The sequence below is a fragment of the Cavia porcellus genome, unplaced genomic scaffold (assembly GCF_034190915.1).
Source record: "Cavia porcellus strain 051 isolate PalLab524CR breed Dunkin Hartley unplaced genomic scaffold, mCavPor4.1 scaffold_22, whole genome shotgun sequence".
NCBI lineage: Eukaryota > Metazoa > Chordata > Mammalia > Rodentia > Caviidae > Cavia > Cavia porcellus.
Genome location: NW_026947505.1, coordinates 46249629 through 46273693, shown reverse-complemented (window position 1 = coordinate 46273693; position 24065 = coordinate 46249629).

The window sequence follows — 24065 nt, the reverse complement described above, 5'->3', positions numbered from 1 at the left end:
CATTTCAGGATGCATTCAAATATTAACCATCTCGAAGCAGGATAAGTTTCTCTTATTTAGAGAAATAATATTGATGTTACCTCTGTGTCTGGTAATATTCCTTTGAATCTTCTGGAAAGTTGTCATGAGTTGATCATTTTCACTCTGAGGTTATATATATATACTATGGTGAGATTACTGGTTTGAAACTGAACATAAAACCAGCATCAAAAGTAATATTTAATAGATTTTAAAAATTATACTGGATTGCGTCACCTCAACTATAACAGCAACATTGTTATTCCAGTGTACAGAATCTTATATTGCCCTATTGTTTATTAAAATATCACTGGAAGAAAGGTTGGTTCCAATAACATCTTGTCTGTTTATGTTCCTGTCTGTTTGATCAGAGGGTGGGAGGAAATGATTAGCAGGTGAAGGAGGAACCGTCCTGAACAATGGAGTCTGATCACTTTATCTTAGGTGGCTTTGGATAATTTATACCTGTATGACTTTCACCAGACTTACCAGGGGCAGACTTAGTTGGTAACATCAGCCGATGTAAGGGAGACACTGGAGAACACCCAAGTCAGCAGGGCATGGTGATGCCTGCCTCTAATCCCAGCTCCTTGGGAAACGGAGACATGAGACAGAAAGTTCAGTTTCAGCCTTAGCAATTTAGTGACACAGTTTAAACTAAAGACTAAAAGAGACTGAGGGTGTAGTTCAGTGGTACAGGGTCTTGGATTCATTCTGCAACACTGGCAAAATAGCAAAAACACAAATTAAAAACAATGAAAATAAACAAACTAATAAGCAGAAAAGAATTGACGTCAGAAAAAACGGTTCTGTATATTCTTGTTACTTCTAAATAAATTCCTGCCACAGACTTCCTATCCTACAAATACTAACTTCCTTCTCTTTTCTGGACTCTCTGACGCTGAAGTGACATTCTTTGTGAGGCTGTTTAGTTCTGAATTTTAAAACAGTATTCAAATGAAGCTGAATTTTGTGACTTCTTGTTATCTCTGACTTCTCTGTGATACAGGATAATTCAACCCATGTGCTAGTTATTGAATTTACCAGGGAAAAATATTAGAAAAAAAGCAAAAAATTTATGTTCCACGAGAGGAAGGTCAGTGAGAACTTATTTTACATATAAAGCAAAAAAATTAAATTCTGAAGAGGAAAATAAAATGTCTGCTTATTACAGATTCTCCTTGTCATTCAAGCAAGCCATTTCCCTAATCTATGCTTTAATTTCCATGCTGACGAAGTATGATACACAAAGAGGTGATATTTCTAAAAGTCAAACTTTTAAAGTGTCAGTTTTAGAATTTATTATTTTTAAAATACTTGGTCAGAGTTGGTAATTTTTCTGACTTTTAATTAACCATTTTGAACTTGAGAACACTTAGTTTGTAAAAATAAAAGGAAGTGCAAGAGAGCTCATTCCATTGATTGGCACAAAATTGATTGTCAAGCAGGTGTTTTTCCCCACTAAGCAGTTTTAGTAATCTAAAGAAAACATGAGAGATTGCAATAGAAATGTATTTTAGCGAATTCTGATTAATTTATTAGAAACTAAAATATATTTATATTGATAAATTCATATATGAATATGGAACTATTTTTGGTGCAATGACCTGAAGCAAAAAATTGGTCAAGATATTATTTAAGGTTAATGTTGAAACAAATTACAAACAAATGAGCAAACAAACAGCTAATGACGAATACAGGAAATATGCCTGGACTGAAAAGTTACTGGCAATTTCTTTCAAGTAGACACTTGTGATGTGTTCCCATTGCCTTATTTACTGAACCTGGCAACTTGGAACTTCTGACTCTTCCCTGAAGTCAAAATTATTATTAAAGGTAACAGTTTTTGATCCATTCAATCATGGAGATGGCCATGACACCACAACAAAAGACACTCATGAAAGAGGACTTCCAGAAATGCTTCATAAAATGTCAAGAAAATGAGATAAGTGTGTTGAATGAAAGGGAAATATTTTGAGGGAATTAATAGCAATGTACCTTTTAATGTAAAAAGTTTTAAAATTTTTTTTCATTGACTGATTTTTTTATCATATGTTGTATACAATTACTAATGCTTACAGCTCTTCTATGAGGGTAATATTATCATCATTTTTTCATTGTTTTGGAGATGAAGTTGATGCTTATGGAAACTTGATGAATTTGCCCAAAATTCATTAGCTTATAAATTCAGATCCTGTCTGTCTGGTATGACGGATCATGCTCTTTGCACTGTGCTCTGTGACCTTAGGGATATGACTCAATTTTGTTTTTTTATTTTAATTTTTAATTTATTGAGTTTATTATTTATATGACAGCACTTATGGTAGAGTTATGATAAGTAGCTTTGAAAGGCCATGTGTAGTATATACTATAAATACTGTGGAGACACCAAATATTTTCCCTGGAGAACATCGTAGTGAAGCAATGATAAAGGAGATAGCTAGATATATATTGACAAACACAGAAAAAGAAATCATATTTTGCAACAGTAAGAAAGCAAATGAATACAAAGTAAGAAACATGTGTGCCTCCTTCACAAATTGCTACTGGAATCCTGTAAGTTTCATGGAAATGAGAAGAATACAAGCAAAACTGTGGTTTTATTTTCTCTTTGTAGAATTAAAAATAGTAAGGAAAGTAGCTTAGTGGTACAACACATGCCTAGCATCTTCAATCTTAAACACTGGGGGAGAGGAACAATTGAAAGTGGTGAAGAGTTAGTTAATGGACCTGTGTTCTGACTTGTACCTAGATGTCCCCCCAAAGGCTCAAGCAGTCATGGGTGGGGCTTTTTCAGAGGTGGTTGGATAGACAGTGTGTGATGCTGAGACTGATTTGTGGTGCAATGCTAGCAGCAAGGTCACTTGTTAAGGGTGTGGGGTGTACAACCCTAAGAAGCCTGGATAAGATGTACAGGATAGAAAGACCTGTGGTCATCCCTTGTTGCTTTTTCGCCTTTTATCTTTCATGAACTATGGTGTTTTTTTTTTTGTTGTTGTTGTTGTTTGTTTGCGATGCCACCCTGCTACCCTACCTAGGTGCCACTTGATTATGGACTACAAACTGTGAACTAAATAAATTTTTACCTCTTTAATACTGGGTGTTGGGCTTTGGTCTCAGCAACAAGAATAGTATGCTAGACAAATTGAGAGGTAAAATTTGCTATCTTTAAAAAGCGAATTTTTATGTGTGTGTATCCAACCATGTTTGAGAAGTTTGACTTGTGCCTGTGTAAATGTAACCTTCAGCCATGTGTACAGAAAGTACACGTGACTCCAGGATGGATTACCTGGTCAACATTTGTGTTCCTCCCTAAGAATTTTATGAGTTCATCTTGTTGCATCCAAAATGATTTATTTCAATATACAAAATAGATACTTATTTGGATATTTCAGTTGATCTCATTACATATAGTTATTAAATGATTAATATTTATAGCATTCTTTTAGGATATTTATACATCAATTAAAATATTTTTCCATGTTATTTCACAAAATCAATAAAACTGTTGAGGAATTGTTTATATTTCCCCCTAAGTCAGTAGTGTGTTTCAGATGAAGTTTAGCTTTCCTCAAAGTAGAAAATTTAACAATGACTAAACATTAACTTTTTCTAAGCCTTGATTTTATCCAGCAGTCAGAAGTGAGAGGAGCTCTCCTGCAGAGTACGGAAGTGATGATGCCCTTGCTAGTGGTAGAACTGAGGATTCTTTATACCTGCTCACTGCACGGGCTCTTCTGCTTTACTAATGGCATTTTATTAAATATATTTTGTTACATTATATAAGTTAACCTGCACAATTCTTTGTTTTTAAGTAATTTTATCACAAAATATAATTAAATTTATGAAGTGTCTAAAAATATAAACAAAATATTTGAAGCACTACATTTTATATATGTTATTAAGCATCCAATGAAACATTAGACTGACAAAAATGGGAAAACTGGTTTTATTCAGAGGATGTTCAGAAGTATAACAGTTTTGTCAAGCACACTTAAAATATTTAAATATATATTTATTTCTCATCTTTCCTCAGTCTTATGTTTCACAGTTGTCTTCTTCTATAAATTATAATTGATGTATAATCAGTATTAGCATTAGAAATCACTCAAGTTATCCTTAAAGTACAAGTACAAACTTTTTTTGGTGTATAATGGACATACAGATGATTCATTTACCACTTTGTTGGTATTTTATAGAGAACATTGATTCTTCAATTTCTTTGAGGATGTGGGAAATGTACCATTGCACAAAAGTATGGTCATTTGAAAACAAAATCAAAGTTATAGAGAAAACTACTATCACCCGCAATATTTATAAGTTTTAGCACTCTGTAGAAAACTGCCGTACAGATCAATTTGCAGGAGAAATTTGATGGTAGTAAAATTCTGCTTCCAGGATAGATAAAATAGGAATTCTTAAAAAAAGCAATCCCCTACTTAAGTTCTGTTTTTAAAAAACAATCCTTACCAAAGCGACAAGCAGAAAAAGACCCAGGATTAAGAAGGATCTTAAAACCGACTATTTTTACTCCTTAATTTTTCACTATTTGAAACTGAGGTTGTTTACTTAATTTGAATCATATTCTTGTGTATTTAACTCAAACTTCACAATAGCTCTTCAAGGTAATAATTAGGGTCCCAATTTAACACGTAAGTTAGAATAAGTTGTCCAGAGCTACATAACTAGCAAGTGGAAGAATTAAGACTTAAACTCAATCCTTTGATCTCTAATTTCAATACCTTATGGTTTCCATGTTATTTTTTGAGACAATTTTCTTGAAACTCATGATTTGATTAAAAGAATTTATGTTTCATGTTTTAGTTCAATTGTAATTTAAATATGATGTGTCTGCTGGATTACCTAATATCTACTGCAAAACTAGTATTGATCTCATATTTTAGTACAGTCTTTCACATGAGTTAATGGTACAATGCTACTCACTAATTTAATTTAGCTTCTAAGAGATTAATGAAAAGAAATCACAGCAAATTTGATTCCAAAATTATCAACAGTGATTTTAGCAACTCACTAAATAAGTATAAGAATATAGTATAAGAAATAATATCCTCTGGTTTTGTAAGACTAATTTAATTTTTACTTAGTATGTGAAAGTGTGTATCTCTGATCAGTATGCACGTTTCTTAAAAAAGAGATACATAGTAAAAGCATTTCCACTTTTACATTGATCTCCTCCATGTCCTGTGAATAACTTTACTTTTCTAATATTTAGAGATGTCTCCAGAATATCTTTATGTAATCATGAATAAGCACAAACGTTACCACACTGTACTATAATAATTCCCCCTGAAATAAAAATCATAAAGACCTTTCTAAATACAGATACACTTCTGGCCTTTTAAAAATATTCATGGCATTCCATCTTGTGTATCTGTCAAAATTTATTAAAGAACTTTATCGATAAAGATTTTGATTATTTATAATTTTATAATATTATAAACTGCTGAAGGAAAGATATTTGAACATACATCATCTGTACGGAATTAAACACCTGTGTATTTCAGTTTTTGAGACAGGGTCTCCCCATGTAGCCCAGGCTGGCCTTAAACTCATTATGGAGTCCAGGGTGGCCTCTAACTTATGGCAATCTTCCTGCCTCAGCCTCCCAAGTGCTAGGATTACAGGAGTGTGCCACAACAGTCACTCATGTATTTTGGAGTAATGAAAACTCTAGAAATGGAATATAGAAATTAAGAGTATGCTGCATTTCCAACTTTAGTAGTTATTGTCAATTTTTTCCCATAGGATTGTACTAATTTTGAATTTCTACCAGCAAGACAACAAGATGTCTTCCCAGAATTCTCCTGAATTCTTCAATTAAAAAAATAGGAAAACAAAGCAACAGCAACAAAAAACTCAAAAAATAAGGAGCAGGACATTACTTGGGAAAAGTCACTATTTTTGGCGCTAAAACCAAAAGGAAATTTCCCCAATGAATTGGTGTAGAAAAGCCATTGATTAATTCATCACATTAATTTGTGTGTGTGTGTGGTACTGAGGATTGAACCCAGGGCCTTGGAACTGAACTACATAATTAATTAATTTGTATTTTGAACCTGGCTCTCATTAAATTTCCCAGACTGAGCTCAAACTTGTGACCTTCCTACCTCTGTCTCTGAGTGCTGGACATACATTTTTAACAATATCTTTCCAGCGCTACAATAAGCAGACATGCTAGAATTGTGACTTATAACATTCCTCAATGCAAGATGATGGCACAATGTAGAAGCATAGTTTGTCAAAAGCAATTTATGGAGAAACAAAAGAACAAGAGCAAATACAGTTTTTCATGGCACTCACTCAAAATAAATTTTATAGTAACCTAGGAATTGTGCTTATTAATTTTTAAGCTCAAACCATTAAAAAGTGTGATCAAAATTACATGTTCTCAGAAATAATTCTACAAGTAGGAAGAAATGTAGATTTTATTCACAATTATAGAATATGTGTCAGACCTCCAATGTTCTCGCAGGACTAAGGTGCACTACCCATATCTTGATAAATGCTATAAAAATAATATTGTAACCTAAAACTATTAAATTTGGATATTGAAGCATTACGTTTAAATACTGAAATTAATGATCCTTGGACGGGGCCTGGGGTTTCGCTCTGTAGTCGAACTCTTGCAGAGCAGCCTCAAGGCTTCAGGTTCTGTCTCCAGCCCCAAATAAATAAACAGTAAACAATAAATAAAGAAAGAAATATGTGGAAGTAAATAGGCCTGAAATTCTATTATGTTGGCTTGTAAGAGGAAAAAATAGATACAGTATTAATCACAGAAACTGTGGAAAATATCCATATATACTAAAAATTGAAATTGCCAGTTTTCATAGATATAACTTTACATAGAAATCCAGAACATAGAGATTCTGAATTTTTTTTCTAATTCTCTATTGTTGTATATTTAGTGTTTATACATATTAGTGTTTCTTAAAGGCTATTTTTTACAGTATTCCTTTAGAACGAAAATTCCTTTAGCACAAATTCTTGGGGGTAAAGTTAGACCAAAGCTAATGGCTAATATTTTTTAAAATAACAATTACATATGGCTTATGCAAATCATAGGTTCAAATGCTTTCATGCAAACTTTTCAATGAGCTAGAAATATTTGTATCTCACTTCATATTGATAAGAAAGCCGTGTTCCCTCTAAGACGATGTGAATTATAGAAATATAACAAGAAATTTAGAATCTATTTGTAGTGAACTGAGACAAATGTTAATTTGATAGTCCACTAATTATATACAATAGAGTGCAACTCTGTCATAAACAAGAGAAATTTGACTTCTTTGTAGAACAATGTATGCACCTAGAAACCAGAAATTTAAGTGAAATAACTCAGACACAGAAGCCTAAAAATAGCATCTTATATGAGATGTCTTATATGAGAAACTGAAAATACAAATAAATTAAACAGCTATATAAAAAACAGAGAGTAGGAAATAGAGAGGTAGAAATTTTGCTAAAGACAAGAAAACCGAGAGACAGAAGCTGTGTGAGTTGAAGGGAAGAGCAGAAAAACAGATAAAAGAAAAAAAATGCTTGCTGTACATATATCAACTCTCTACAATGTATTTAATCATGCACTGCATATATGGACTAATAGAAAAGAAGAAAAATTTCAAACTCTATTAATTATAGAAGTAGAAGTAGTTCAGGTGAGGTATTCCAAAATCAATCTTATTGTTTTTGACAGATTAACCTTGACATTTAACTACCTGAAAACAGTTGACCTGATACAGAATGTCAACTCATTTTCATACCTATCTATTACTTTCTTAATAAAACTCTGTGAGCTAAGTGTCATTATTTGTGAAAACTTTTTACAAAATGAACTCACAATGTAGGCAACTTACCCAAGAGCACATATTCAACAGGGAACAGAATCAGGACCAGAGCACAAGTTTGAGTCTAAAGCTACTTTTTTGTTCTCTTCTCTTCTTACCAACTGTGAGACTCTATAGAGATAATATTCATTTGCTCCCAATAATATTTTTATGAATGTGTTCTCCACTACTGGAAAGTTTGTATTCATAATGAAAAACAAATCTTCATGCTGCTTTGAGGAAACACAGTATCTCATTGTGTAGTTTGTTGCTTGTAGATTTTTCTTGTCAATCTATTCTGTACACAACAGCAAGAGTTATCTTGTTTGTTTCTTTGGAGTGTTGGAGACCGAACCCAGGGCTTTCACACCGCACCCAGTGTCCCTTTTTGAGACAGGATCTGTGCCTCCTCATAATTAGTTGTATGCAATTCTGCCCCTGTTATCTCTCTATATTTCTTCACACTTTCTTCATGTTTGTTTCTAAGTATAACTGCATTGTCCTTCTAGCTATTTTGAAATATGTAAATGATACTTCCATGCTAAGGACTTTGCTTGGGGCTGTGGGCCTCTAAACTGCTGCCCATTGACCCTCTTATTGAAAGCGCTATCATATTATTAGGTCTCTGCCATATTAATCTAAAGGCAATTCTGAATGCAAAGGAAATTTTAAAACATATTTCTGATACTATTCAAGAATGGGACTGGGAAGCACAACCTGTTCCCATAATGAAAAACTGTAAAACTCAGCTAAGCCTTGATATTCCCCATGTTAACTGCAATTCATAAGATAGACTTGACTTGGCTGAATAATGAATCTTGTTTTACTAGCTTATTTTCAAGTTCTCAAGGACAGACTTGCTAAGTTAAAGACAATGATTGATTCTTCCTGCTCACCACAATCCTGACTCTCCCATTAGGGGATAGTGACCCAATTAGCTTACATAAAATTAGTCTGCCTGACAACATATGACCCAGTGTATGTAACCAATTAGAAAACATCCTGTTATCTGTCTTTTGTGCCTCCTTCTAACCCCTATATAAGTGACTACTGCTATCCTCAAGATAGGGCTGATGATTTGGAACTGAGATTCCCTTCAGCCCACTAATGGAATAAATATGTGTGCCTTCTGAATTTCCTCTGGTGCCATGTCTTCCATCTGGTGTGATATTTGATTTTTTTTGTCTTTTTCCTTTGTATCGGTACCGGGGATCGAACTCACGACTGCCTGCTTGCAAGGCAGGCGCTTATGCCGCTGAGCTAAACCTCCAGCCCCCCACCTTCTTTTTCTTTTTAATCTGGTGTGATGTTGAACTCTATCATATTTCTGTTTTCTCATCGGGGACACGTCATATTAACCATTTAGCTCACTGATGAAGGTCTGCTGACCTCCAGGGACTTGTCCTTTAACTGGAGATGAGGACCTGTTACCTCTGGCTCTTTTCTCAGAGTCTCCTCAGCAGTCCAGAAACATGAGCCCCTGTGAGGCAGCAGTGACCTCATGGGATCCTAAGAGGACATAGAAGACAACAAGGTCCTGACACATAACGTAGGATTGCCTTGGGGACATCCCTCAGTTAGCCCGTCAGTATGTTTGTCAATTCTATCCCCCTTGTGGTGAATGAGGATTTGATCAACCCTCAGAGTCTGCGCTAGCAGCCCATGTAGCAGTTGGTGTTAGCAGTCTGTGCTAGCAGCCTGTGTTTGTAGCTTGTGTTACACAGGACCCTCAGGTTCTGTTTTGGCTTCAGTTAGGCATCATCCTGGGCTTTAGGGGCTGAAATGTATCAACCTCTTAATGCTTGCTGAATGACTGAATGAGTGTCTATAACAGATGTTGTTCTGTCTATTCTGCACTAAGTACTTATCCTGGGGGAACTTAGAGCTATGGAGCCTAATTAAGCACCGCAAGGGCTGCCTGTGTGTGGTGTCTCTCCCTGAGAGAATCCTCTTTCCTTTGTTGTCATTCAAGTGCTCATAAACATACACTATAGGGAACCAGCCAGCATGGGTGCAAGCCAGAGTAGAATGACTCTCCTAAAATGGATAAAAAGCATCAGGAGATGTTCTACGAAAGATTGTGATAGGATTATATCCAAAAGATGAGAAGTATACAACAAAAGAGGCCTTTATTCTGAGAACACGGAGAGAGAAAACCAACACCCCCCACCGCTGGAATCTGGCTTTCTCTCTGGTGGACACGTGGCGTGTGTGTGTGTGTGTGTGTGTGTGTGTGGGGGGGGGTGTATGAATAGCCTAAGCTTAGGGTAGTGCCCTAAGGCCATTAGAGATGCACAGGTATTTCATTGGCACACGTTTGGCTCCAGGGGCAGATTCCTAAGGGTGGGGGGAGATAGAGTCACAGGTAAATCCCTAGGGGCGGGGCAGATAGGAGCTCCCTGGTTCCGGTTGAGGCTTTTCTGATTACAGAGTCCTGTCTGGGCCAAAACCCTTTCAGATTGCAAGATAAAAATAAAACCTCAATTTCTTTACATGTTTTGTAAAATTTAAATGGTCACACCTATGCCCTGTTCTATCTGCAGAGGGCACTCTAAGCTTAAATGTTGTTCACCAGGTTTGGGACCTGATCACGGTGTCCAATTGTAAAAAGCCACTCAGCCTAGTTCCCTAAGACAACAACCACTCAAATGGCTCATTAAAAATTTCTGAGCGGCCATCGTGCCTGCCAAGATTGGAGATTAAACAAAACAAGGGGTCATCTTTTTGTTTCAAAGAAAATACAAAATGATACGGGACCTAAAGTCTCCCTTGGTTTAGGAGCCTCAAGGCCAGCTCTTGTAAATGGCCAACATCCTATTAGAACAAAATTTTTTTTGTCAAATTACAAATTTTAATGAATTATGTAATAAAACATTTCATGTGCACTACAAACTCTCACACGATAATTATAGGGTTAACCTAGTCTCTGCTCTGTGGTTCTGAGATAAAAGCACTAACTCCAAGATACTCACTAGTGTGTTGGCAGTCTTTCAAGTCTACTCTCTGAAAAAAGGGACATTTTAAATTCAAGTAACTGTAGACAAATTTGTTGTAAAAGGTTTATAGTAAGTGAAAAAAGAAGATATTAACGAGGTTCTAAATTTAAGAGATATACTTTCAATGCAAGAGGATTGTATAGGACAGAAGTCTTGTCCTGTTACAGAGATAAAAAAGAAAGATAACAAGACGAGAAAGCTTACATAGGTTTAAAAAAGCAGTTGTGAAAACAGTTTATTAAAAAATATATGTGGTTTGGTGGAGCCCAGATTGTTCCTTCTGAACACCCTATGAGGGAAATGGTCAAATCAACATGACCTTACCAGTGAAATAGCAACATTTAAAAAGTTGTGTGATGCATATACTGTGAGTTACTCTACACCATACTAGGAAAGACGTTTAAATGTGTTACAAAAATGATGTCATGATTGGCATGCTGAAATATTATATGTGGCTTTTAATCTCAGGCTTTCTTTGTAGAACTGTGAAACTGCTGTTAACATTCTACAGGAGTTTAACTACTAGAACTGTAATTGATAAGAAATAATCATCCTTTGCTATACTTTATATTTCAAAGCGGTTATTTAGATAAAATTATAATAATTAAACCCACTACAATACTCATGTCCCCAGTCTGTATACTTTAGATTCTTAGTTACCTAGGTAATGGTTCCTATTTCAGATTCAGTTGCTTCTGTCATTAGAAATGACTGGTCACTGTGATGCGTAGCTGGTCACTCTGATAATAGACTGTCAAACTGCTAAAACATATCCCTCCTGCCTTTAAAACCAATTCAGGATCTTCAGGTTGCCAATGCCACTGTGATTGCCTCCACTCTTTCGGACTGTTCTGGCTTCTACATGCTTACTCAGACTGTTTGTCTCTGGGAGAGGCCAATTGTCAACCTGGTGAAAACACTGGACTCAGTATCAAGACAAAAGTCTCCTCATTTGTGGACGTGTGCTGCAACCACCCTCGTAATCAAGGAGGCGAACAAATGGATTTGGGAAATGGTCCTGTGGAAGCTATGAAAACAGCCTCAAAAGGTACGGGAGAACACCAAGGAATTGTTAAGCAACCCCAGCCTTTTCATGGTTACTTGTAGCCACTTTCTTGACCAAAGTCCCCAAAGGACTGGGAAATAGTCTGTTTGGAGCCTGAGAATGTCTTGCAAACTTTAAAAAACAAAGAAAAATTCTTCCCCCTGATTGTAAAATGGTGGGCCAGATGGCTTGTCTGTTTTTCCCTCTCTTTTGCTACACAGATGAAGAGGCAAATGGCCTTGTCTGGCAATAGACCATCAACAACAGATAGAGGAGGACCTTGAGCAAGGGATCACCTGTGCAGCACTCGGGTCACAAAATGTAAGAAACACTCCCCCGCTCCAAAAATGTGTCCAGAAGCCTAAGTTTTATGTCTAGAAACCACCCCCATCCTGGAAAATTCCATTGTTTTGCATGCTAGGCTGGCTATTCATCAAAAATGGAGGTGAAAAATCTCTCAGACCAAGGAGGAGCACCTACCTCTACTGGCACACAACGTACAGAACGTATACAGCCATGGAGCTGGGGGAACTGGCAAGAGAATTAAAGCAGAAGGTGGGTGAAGCAGTGCTTCTGTGGCTGCTACAGCTGTGGGATGATGGGGCTGATGACACACAGTTAAGCCCACAGATGTCTCAAATAGCCAGCGTAGCTAACAGCACCTCTATGAGACGAGTTCTGCAGGATGTGCAGAGGACAGCTGCAGAAGCAGGTAATCAGAAAATGATACATTGGTTGATGGCGTGGCTTACCTGGTTTAGGAGAATCAAGGTGACCTGCTGGAGCAAGTCACTATCTAGATTTGAGATCTGTGCTACATGAAATGGACATACAGCACATGATGTTTGCACTGTCGTACTCTAGTCCAGATGATGAACTGCTGATAGCTTGCATGGAGGACATGATCCTGCTGAGTGGACTAACTAGCACATTTGGGTCAGTGGCAGCCTGTCTAATCTTCTTTACAGATTGCGCAGTCCTTGATGCTGTGCATGCCTTGGCCAGACTGGCAGATGTAAAAGTAAAGCTTCAAGGTAAGACAAAATCTGTAAAACTATACTGGCAAAAAAAAAAAAAAAAAAAAAGAAAAAAGAAAAAAAAAAAAAAGATTGCGGGAGCCCTTTGCAAATGGAGCTCTCCCCTCAAAGATAGGCTGTGTGACCACGGAAGGTTGGTTGGTGCCAGAACTGAATGGACCTGCTGGCTGCCAGTCTAGCTGTAGATAAGCACGATGGGAAGCTTTTGGATGTGTTTCTGACTCTGGAGACAGGGCCAAAAGGCCAAAGCAGCCCGGATAAAGCTAGAAGAAACGACACCGTCCTTTTTTCTCCTAATGACACCTTCTTTTCATTAGGAGGCAGGCCATGTCTTGGGTGTCCTGAGAGACCGGAGACCACATGTGGAATTCACTATTTACTGGTCCCCAAAAGATGTGCTGTGTATTAGCACTGGTGGATACTGGAGCTGAGTTAATGCTAATATACAACAATCTAGTTGATTTTTATAAGACCACTGCACACATGAAAGTGGATGGAGGTCACTAGATCATAGTAGAGAAGAGCCTGGTGACTTTTAGTACTGGATACTTACCCTCATGCCTATATGGTGTTTATATTTCCCCAGTTGCTGAATACATACTGGGGATGAACGTACTGGCTGGCTCTCAGAGCAACACCACATAGGGAGAATTCCAGCGGTGAATTTGCTTGGTAGAAACTAAGGCCATCCACATCATGCACTACTAACTCTCCCTCAAACCACATAGGTTATATGCTTAAGGCATTACCAGCTGCCTGGAGACTATGAGGAGAAGGGACAGACTGTCTTAAAATTAAAAAGTAGGGCTGATATGCCCTGAACACAGCCCTTATCCAGATGGATCTTGATGAATGACTGTAAAGTCTCACTTTGATGCTGGCAGTCAGGACCAAATTTTTTCACCTGGGAGGGTTTACAATGGACCTTTCAGATGTTGCCACAAGGCTATTTACATAGCTCAACTTTGTGTCATGGCCTGGTGGCTCAGGACCTGGCCACCTGGGCCAAGCCATACTGTGTGTCATTGTTTTGTATGGATACTACGTTAATCTGATTGTCTTGAACGTTGGAAAGCCAGTAAACACAGTCTGAAGAAAGCTTTGCTGACATGGGGCGAGCTATAAATGAAGACAAGTCTGGGGACCTGGCTTGACTGTCAGATTCTTGGGTGTTCTATAGTTGTGTAAGCCTAGATCCCTGACAATATGCCAATTACAGGTGTATGCGTCTTTTTTAGGTTTCTGGTAGATGTACTGCTCCTAGCACACCCCTGCTGTGCCCTTTATACAAGGCGTCCAAAATGGCATGACATGGGGCTAAACAGATGCAGTGAAGCTGCTTTTTGACACTCAAAGAGGCCTGCTATATAGATGCAAGTCTTACGAATCATTGACCCTAACCTGCCATTTATCCTAATTGTCACTGTGGAGGATTTGGTTGGGGCCTATGAGAAAAACAGGAAAAGTAAAAGTACCCTGTTGGGTTTTAGTCACAGTTGTGAAAGGGAGCCAAGAGCTGATAGTCTCCAATTAAAGAGCAGCAACAGTATACACGGCTCTATATGCTTAAGATGAATCGTGGGACAGATAGAGGGCTGACATGGATGTGAACAGCCCACGCTGAGAGTAGAATGACACAGGCTCCCACTCTTGCATTTTGGGGGATGTACCTCCAACAGTGGCTTCTTTCTCAGTCAACCTGGATTTTGGGACCCATGTGTGCAAGCCCAAGAACCCAACTAGAAGGGCAAACTATAGGACCTGATCCCTGGTTGCTATACAAAACAAAACAAATCCACAGATCTCTAGCTGATGCTGGAATATATTGATGGCTCTAGCTGTGATCAGCCCTGCAAGGGACAGCGGTGCTGCCAGCCACATATGAAAGTACTCTCATTTGGAACCAAAACAGGCAAGTTAAACCAATGGGCAGAGTTGCTGACAATGTGATTGCTTGAGAGAGAGAGAGAGAGAGAGAGAGAGAGAGAGAGAGAGAGAGAGAGTGTCTTACTACATGTGTGTATGGATACCTGGGCTGTCTTTAGGGGGCTGACATTGATTGCCATTCAGGCAGCTCAGGAGAGACATGTAGGGCACCAACGCTGACAGAGATCCAGTCCTAGACCACACCAGGATCAAGTGGTCCATCCAGACCATTGTTGGAAAGCCTGTCCTGGTGAATCAATCCTCTCAAGACTACCTTAAAGAGAAAACACCTCCTGCCACTCCAGAAGCTGGCAGGTCAATGCACAGCTGAAGATCAGATGGGCATAGTGCACTGGAGCCTTAATATTTGGTCGGCTGCAAAGATTATCTTCTCCAGAGTAAGAGCTGCAGCATCATCCATTTATAAGCTTTCTAAAACCCAAAAACTCCCTTGTCTGGTTGTGAGGAAGTGGATAGGAACATGAAGGTCAGATTTATGATAGAGGTTGAAGTTCTTCAGTGACTGCCAAAGAACACGTCAGTTCCCCTAAGCAGGGAAGTGAGGGTCAGTCTTCTCCTTCTGCCTGATACGTGCCTCAAGTCAAGTGCTCTTTCTCTATCACATGAAAATTCTTGACGTGTTTAAGGCTGCCACATGTACAAAAAGATTATGTATTAGGATGGAGGAAAAGTGTCTTGTAAAATGGGATGTTTTTGCTTTATTAAAAGCTCTCATTAAGTCACCTTGTTTTTACTCTGGGATCTCTGAGCTGGAAACACAAATTTTATCTATGATTCTTATTTTCAAGAAAAAGATCTTCATATATCGATCAGTAAGAGATTGAGGAAAATGATTGATTTGAACACATTTTAGTTTTCAAAATGTTCTAATGAAAGCACACCTTTCATCAACTACAGGAATAAGCGATTTTAAAATCTAAAACCTTTCCTATACTGCACAATAGGCCCGTGAGTACTAGTTGTGAAGCAAGATCAGAGTGGCTGAATCATGGTGTGGCATACAAGAAAGTTTCAGGAAGTGGTACATCAAGTAATTCTGAAATTAGTGATGTGGAAAGGATTTTTCAGCAGGACTGGCTAAAACTCTACTTTAGAAGCGTTTAGTTGTTTCCCCTTTTCTGAGGAAACAGGTGATTATGTTTTCCTCCTCCCAGCAAATGAAAGCTTTGCTCTCTGGACTGGTTAAACCAAGACATAAGCAGGTTTCATGGAAATCAAGCACAGCTGAAGGAAAGTTGATGCCTTACTAAATACCCAAGAATGAAGTGAGCACCTGTGCTTCTGTTTATCTTTCTCAAATCAATTCCCAGTGTTCATGAGTCATGGGTATGAATGATTTCTTTATGGATGAGTTGAGCAGCAAAAGCATCTATTAAAATTAGCAGACAGTAAACTTCTAATTATATAGGTGACTTCTTGGAAATCACTCTGTCATGATGCTTTCGTGTTAAGGGGTCATACTTATGCATGCACACCAAACATCTGCTCTATATGTTAGCACACCACTCTTGCATATGAATAAGCAATCAGACTCTTCACGAATTTGATGACAACTTCTGTCACTATTTGAATAAAAACCAGAATGAAAGAAACTTGGAGGACATAGGTACAAAATAAGAAAGCAAAGAAAAATTAAAACTGGTTTAGGGTTCACTCCTGAGGTTTTGCACTGCTAATACCTTTCAAGAGGTAAGACATAATGCGAGAAGATTAGAATGCTAAAAAGGATATAAAGAGGGCAAAAAGATTTTATAAATAATATAAAGACAGCAAGAATTTAAAAGATCAATAGGAAACTTAGAAAATAAAGTTGTAGAAGTCTGCCTCCAATTAGAACATTCACAAAAGAAAGGTAACGGAGGGAGAAAAAGGAAAAAAAAGTAAGTATTCAAGGGGTACAACATCTGAATATGTGGGGGCAAAAACAATAAAATAAAGATAAGGAGTTTTCAAAGGTTAGTTTTGAAATTTCCCAGAATTTGAGTTGAATTTGAGAAATCCTATTGAAAGTAAAACCAGCTACTCTAATGTTCATTTTCGTGAATTGCAAAGACAAGACAAAACAAAACAAGACAAAGACACTCGTACTTTCTATTAAAAGATTTTTAAATGTGGAAATGGAAATAGAGTGTCTTACCAGTTCAGAAGATAAAGAAGATTCCTTTAAGAAACAAAGAGCAAAAACCAAAACAAAAGATTAATTATATCAAAATTTTGAGTTCTTTGCTATGTGAAAAAGTGAAAACAGTAAGAAGCAAACTTAGGAAGCCACAACAAAAATGAGCAAAACAGGAAGAAACTTTTCAAAAGGAAAAAGGAAACTAGGATGGGAAAGGAAGGGAAAACAATGAGAGGAGGATAAAATGGAAAGAAAACTTTGTAAATAAGGAAGGATGAAGGGAGGGAAGGTGACTGCAACAGATTTTCTCTGATGAATGTGATAACTATGTGTATCTAAATGATACCAAAATACTTAATAGTAATAAAACATAAAGATAAGCAAAATGAGTCAAAACTTACAAAGAATAATGGTCTACAATACATAAAAAGTCTTAAATTACTCAGAGGGATACAGTGCCCTCCACCCAGATACAGGGCTGACGTCAATAGAACCAGGCAATAATTGGAAGAATACTCAAGTGGGATTATCAAAAAGCCAAGGAGCATGAAAATATACACAATCTTACAAATAATTAAAAGAATCAAAACTTATACCAAAGTTGGGCAGATTTGAAAATGTAATAAAATCTGGCATTTCAAGGATATAGAAGAACTGGAAATCTTTCCTGCTGTAGTAAGTGTAAATTTGTCTTGTTATTTTGGAAAATAATTAGACAATTTCCATTAAGGACAAACTGAAAATTGTCTTTGGCCAAGGTGCTTTAAATGGAGGGAATATCCTTACATCTTTCCAAGAACAGATATAAAATGTCTATTACAAAGTTAATTTTAATGGTAAAAAGTTGGTTGCAATCTTATATCTACAAAGGGATGAATATATGAACTCTTAAAAATGTCATTCAATGCTTGCATAAAAGAGGAAAATTTGATGATATCAAAGGACTAAATGACTGCAAGTTACAAGTCATATAGACAATATTCTGGCATTTACTTGAAGTTTGAGAATGTAAAAAAATACTAAACACATACAGGGACACAGGTAAGGATAAACTCTATTAATATTCACGCATATGCTAAACGACAAATCCAAGACAAAGGAAGTTTTATAGGGCACTTCAGTTTGATAATATTTAATTCTTAAGCTTTGAGTTGAATACCTGAGTGTCTGTTACATTGTTTCCTGCACAGTCTACTCTGCACAAAAACTTATTCTTTTCACTAAAGTTATTAGAACAATAGTGTATATGATGTGACTATCATGTTCTTCACATTAAAGTTATTAAGACAATAGTGTGGTGTTCTATGTGTGTAAATTATTATGTGCATCCAGAAAAAAGCAGTACAGTAGAACTAGTGTGGGCAGAGTAAACTACGTATTGAAAGCACACTCAGAAAACTGCTTCTGAGTACTGTTGCTGGTTATATTAGCACGAATATGATTATAAGAAACTAAATGCATTCCCGGTAGTAACCAACTTGTTGGTTTGTTGTAATGAAGATAATGTCTTTTTTATGGTACTAGGGATAGAACTGGAACCTTGGCACTGAACTATATCCCCAGTCCTATTTACTTTGTTATTTATTTATGAGAGAGTCTTGTTAAGTTGCTTAGTTTCCCAGTTTGAGAGACTCTTGCCTCAGCCTCCAAAAATGTTGGAATTGTAGATGTGTGCCACCATGGCTGGCTTACAAAGGCATATCTTAAATCACAGTTGTGGATCATTTTATAGAATTTGTGACAGTCTATATATTATGCATAATATATCTTGCTTTTTTACTAGGACATTAAATAGGGGTATGTTTGTTATGACTACCTGTGAAAGTGTAATGTCTTGACTATAATAATCTCTGTAATACCCAAGGCATGAGAATTTAATTTTTATTTGATTCTTGATGGTGGGAAATGGGTAGTTCCATAGGATTTCTCTAGGTCCTTTTTACCATGAAATTTTTAATCTTAAGTCAGAGACCAAATGTGGTTGCTATGGTTTATGTCTGGATGTCCTCCCAAAACCTCATGTGGTCACGGTCTTGGGAGTGGTGGGCTTTTTGGAGGTGGCTGATCTGGAGTTTGTAATTGGTTCACTGTCTAGTGATAGGCATTGGGGTGAGTGCTGCACCCACCCTAGAGGGCGTAGCCTACACTCAATTTAAGGGAGGAAAAGACGCCTGCTTTTCCATTTTGCTGCTGTTGCTTTTGCTGTCTTTCCCCACCATGAACAGTTGCCATCTGACATGCTACCCGGCCTTGCAGTCAGCTGATTATGCACTGAAGACTTTATGAATTATGAGCTAAATAAACATTTTCTCATTTAACTTTGGGTTTTGGGCATCTTGTTTGAGCAATGACAGAAAAGCAACTAAGACTTGGGAGATTCTGAAAATTTTAAAGTGTGTTTATTTCTACTCTACAGTTTGGGACTGCAGAACAATCTAAAGGACCAGCCTGCAGTTCTCCTGGAGTGAATCTGAGATGCACTATTCCATTGTCCACTGCAGTAAGTTACACTCAGATCTGCTTGCTTAGGTGGTAGTACAGGTCTTCAGATATGGACTCTTTCAGTATTCAGTAAACCACAGAAATGCTTTTCCTCTTTTCCAGTGACTGTCACCTTTATAAATGGCCTCTGAGTCTTTTGAGAATAATGTTGGAGCTGCTCTTTTTCCCTCATTTGAGGGACTCAAACTGTGCATTTATTTAGGAGCAACTAACAGGGCAAGAGGTTATGATCTTTTATGGAAAATTGTTTCACATTTATGCCCAGAGGGTCAGGTATATACCAATCTTTCATCACCACTGAGCTTGGAAAACCTGTGACATCTCTGAGTTGTTTGCTGTGACCAGGACAGAACTGTCCAGGAACACACCGTCACCAGTGCACATTTAATGCCACAGATAAGGAGAGGATTTCTGAGCCCTTTGTTTAAAAAGTTTTCAAAAAACTTGTTAATGAGTCATACGAACGTTTTAATGTGTGAAAACGTGCTGCATGAATTGTGATAAATAAAGACTATTCAATTCAGCATTACATGTTTCTATTGCTCATAGGTATTGAACTCACTGTGTTTGGTACCTATTCTTCTTTACTGAGCTATTAAATTTAACTGATGAAGGTATTAGATATATTGACTAAAAGATTGCTTCAAACTGTATGCTTGTTTAAAAGAAGACAATGAAATTGTCAGTGATTTAAGACTTGTCACTTTACTTTTGACACTAAATATCATCTTCAAAAATGCATTATTTTATTTCTGTAGGGCATTTACAGGTAGCTTTGCAATTTCCTTTCATGATTTTCATACCACATTCATGTTGCTTGACCAGAGTAGCACAGTTTGAAAAATTATCCACATACATGCAAGGATTGGCTCAAATAAAACAGAAAAAAAGAACTCCAGAATTAAATTTTCTTGTTATAGTGCTAGTTACTCCAATGTATATTTTTTGATCACTTCCTAACATACTTCACAGTATGCTTGTGAAGCAGACATCATAAATGTGGGTTGTTTTAAGCACCACATAGGTTGAAAATTCCAGACAGTTTTAATGAATCCTTACAAACTATATACATGAAGCAGACTCACTGCTACTCTAGGATTCTTTTGCTTGGTTGCAACTGTACACTTGCTTACGTGGTTTTTTGAATGAAATATAAGAGGGATTTACTCTTTGTATATGTGTTCCTGGCCTCTTTGTATGATTTTCATATACAAGCATATTATGACTGCATTTACATACACACTAAACTAACAGACTTGGAATTAGATTCGTTTCTTTCACAGTAAACCTTGTTATGACAGAGTAGGGAAATTCACTTGATTTCTGAAAGTTCTGAGTTATGAGAACCTTATATCTGCTTCATTAGGTATGTCTGTCTGTATCGGGAGTGGTAACAAACCTGTGGCACATGTGTTATTGTGCTTTTAAGATGAAAGATGTTAATGTATGAGTTATTTTTTTCTAACATCAATATTCAGCTTTAAGTGCAATGTGGGCACTTTGTGATAAAATTGTAAGTTTCGGGATGTGGTCTGGCACCGGATCTCTAGAAGGTTTGCCATCACTAATTAAAGATGCATCTGTTTACATCAGCTGTTTAATAACAATTCAAGCCTGGCTCCATTTTCTTTAAAACAGGAGTCTTAAATAAAATAAAAGAACATAAATACTAAATGGGTTTCCTTGAGAAAATATGCTTTGAAAATCTTTAGCTTCCTCCTAGCAAGAATGCATGCTGGAGGTTTAGCTCAGCAGTGTTAAGTGTCTGCTTGGCAAATGCAAGGTCATGAGTTCAATCCCCAACACCATAAATAAATAAATAAATAAATAAATAAATAAATAAATAAGTAAAATTAAAAAGTAGACAATTTCAAATATATCTTATACCTTTAAAAAAGATTGCAGTTGCATGGGACCAGCCTGGTGGGCCCTGAGCTGGCCTGCAAAGGCCTCCCCGCTTCCAGCCATGCTTGGTGAACTCTGGAGTTTTGGATCTGCCAGCACCATTGGTTCCAGAGGCTGCAGGGCCTAGGATGAGTATCCCCGCATCATCCCTCGAGCCCAGCTAGTTTGGGATCCTCACTCTGACCTGAACAGGTAATTTCGCAGCTTCCTGTTGCACTGGACCAGCTTGGCAGATCTTGAGCTGGCCGGCCCCACCCCCAGTGGCCCTCTATCAATCCCTGGAACTGAGTGGCCAGCGTCCTAGGAGCTGAGGGCATAGAAGTTTCCAACAGACCATGGAGAAACCTTGGAATAACACTTGGAACACAGAAATATAGAAAAATGACAAAATGAAAGACCAAATTAAAATCTCCAACCTCCAATCCATTCCAAGAAACCTTAGGAGCTATGTACAGAGAAGAAAATATATACCATACACCTGAAATATCAGACATAATAGCAACTGAAATAAAGAACCAACTCCAGGAAGCTTTAAAGGAATTCAAACTAGAAATAATCTCCCAAGTAAAAGAAGAAATGATAAAAGAAATGGAGAAAATGCTGAACATAGCTAAAGAAGACACAGTTATAAAATTGGAGGAACTAAACAAAAGATAGAATCTCTGGATAAACAATATAAGAAACTAAAAGAATACATAAAGCAGATGCAAAGAGATATACAGGAAATCAAAAATGACACTGAAAGCTGTAAAAATCGCCTCAATGAAAGTGAAGATAAAATTTCAGACCTTGAAGACAAGATTGCAGCTAGTGAACAGGAAAGATCTTTTAAAAGTAACAAGGAACCAGGAAATAATAATTCAACAACTGCAAAAAGATGCAAAGAAAAACAACATAAGATTGATAGGGAATAAAGAAAAAGCAAGGGACAACATAAAGGATGTCAATAGGATATTTAGAGAAGTAATAGCTGAAAATTTTCCAAAAATGAGATTGGAAACCGACATCAGGATCAGTGAAGCATATAGAACTCCAAATAGTCATAACCAAAATAAAACTACGCCCAGACATATAATAATCACCATCCCAGAAATCCAACACAAGAATAGAATATTAAAAGCTGTCAGAGAGAAAAGACAGATCATGTATAAAGGAAAACCTATCAGAATCACAGCAGACTTCTCAGCACAAACAATAAAGTCAAGAAGAGCATGGAGTGAAGTATTAGATCCTAAAGGAAAATGATTTCCAACCTAGACTGATGTACCCTGAAAAACTGTCCTTCAAAATGGATGGAGAAATAAGATACTTCCATGACAAAGAACAGCTGAAGAACTTCATGATCGCTAATCCAGCCCTGCAAAGAATCCTGAAAGACAGTTTAGATACACTTAGGAAAAAAACCACAAAGCAAAGCAGACAATTAAACAGAATAGAAAGATAAAGATACAACAGCAGAAAGATAACATGTCAACAATAAACCAACATATAAGTTATAACCATTAATGTAAATGGTCTCAATACATCAATTAAAAGAAATAGACTGGCAGAATGGATCAAGAAACAAAATCCAACCATATGCTGTCTACAAGAAACCCACTTAACCCAAAAGGATACTCACAGAATGAAAGTCAAAGGATGGAAAACAATACTTCATGCAACAGGAACCCAAAAAAAGTAGGGGTAGCTATTTTGTTTGCAGACAATGTGAATTTCAAACCAATAATGATCAGAAGAAATAAAGAAGGTCACTACATACTGGTTAGGGGAAAACTTCAAGAGGAAGAGATAATTATCTTAAATATATATGCACCAAATTCCAGAGCACCCAGTTATATAAAACAAGTACTAAAAGAAATGAAAAACTGAATTATCAGTAACACAATTTTAACAGGAGACCGTTACACACCATTGACACCAAGATAGATCAACCAGACAGAAAGTCAGCAAAGAAATAACAGAACTAAATCACACCTGTGAACAAATGGACTTGATAGAATATACAGAGTGTTCCATCCAACAACATCAGCATACACTTTTTTCTCAGCAGTACATGGGTCATTATCTAGAATAGACCATATATTAGCTTACAGAACATATTTAAATAAATGCAAGAGTTGAAACTATCCCTTGCATGTTATCAGATCATAGCGCCATGAAATTCGAAATTGATGATAAAAGATACTGCAAAAATCACACAAACACAGGTAAACTGAATAACACACTCTTGAGTAATCAGTGGGTCACAGGGGAAATTAAAGAAGTAAAACAATACCTACAAGCAAACAAAAATACTAATACAACTTACCAGAACCCGTGGGATGCAATGAAAAACTGTCCTCAGGGGAAAATTTATTGCATTGAGTTCCCACATCAGGAAAACAGAATGAACACAAATAAACAACCTGATGTTAGACCTCAAACATCTAGAAAAAGAAGAGCAAGTCAAGCCCAAAGTCAAAAGAAGAGAGGAAATTATAAAAATCAGAGCAGAAATCAATGCAATAGAGATTAAGAAACAATCCAAAGAATCAATAAATCAAAGAGTTGGTTCTTTGAAAGAATAAATAAAATTGATAATCCCCTAACCAACCTTATTTAAAAAGGGAAGAAAAAGCTCAAATTCATGCAATAAGAAATGAAAAAGGT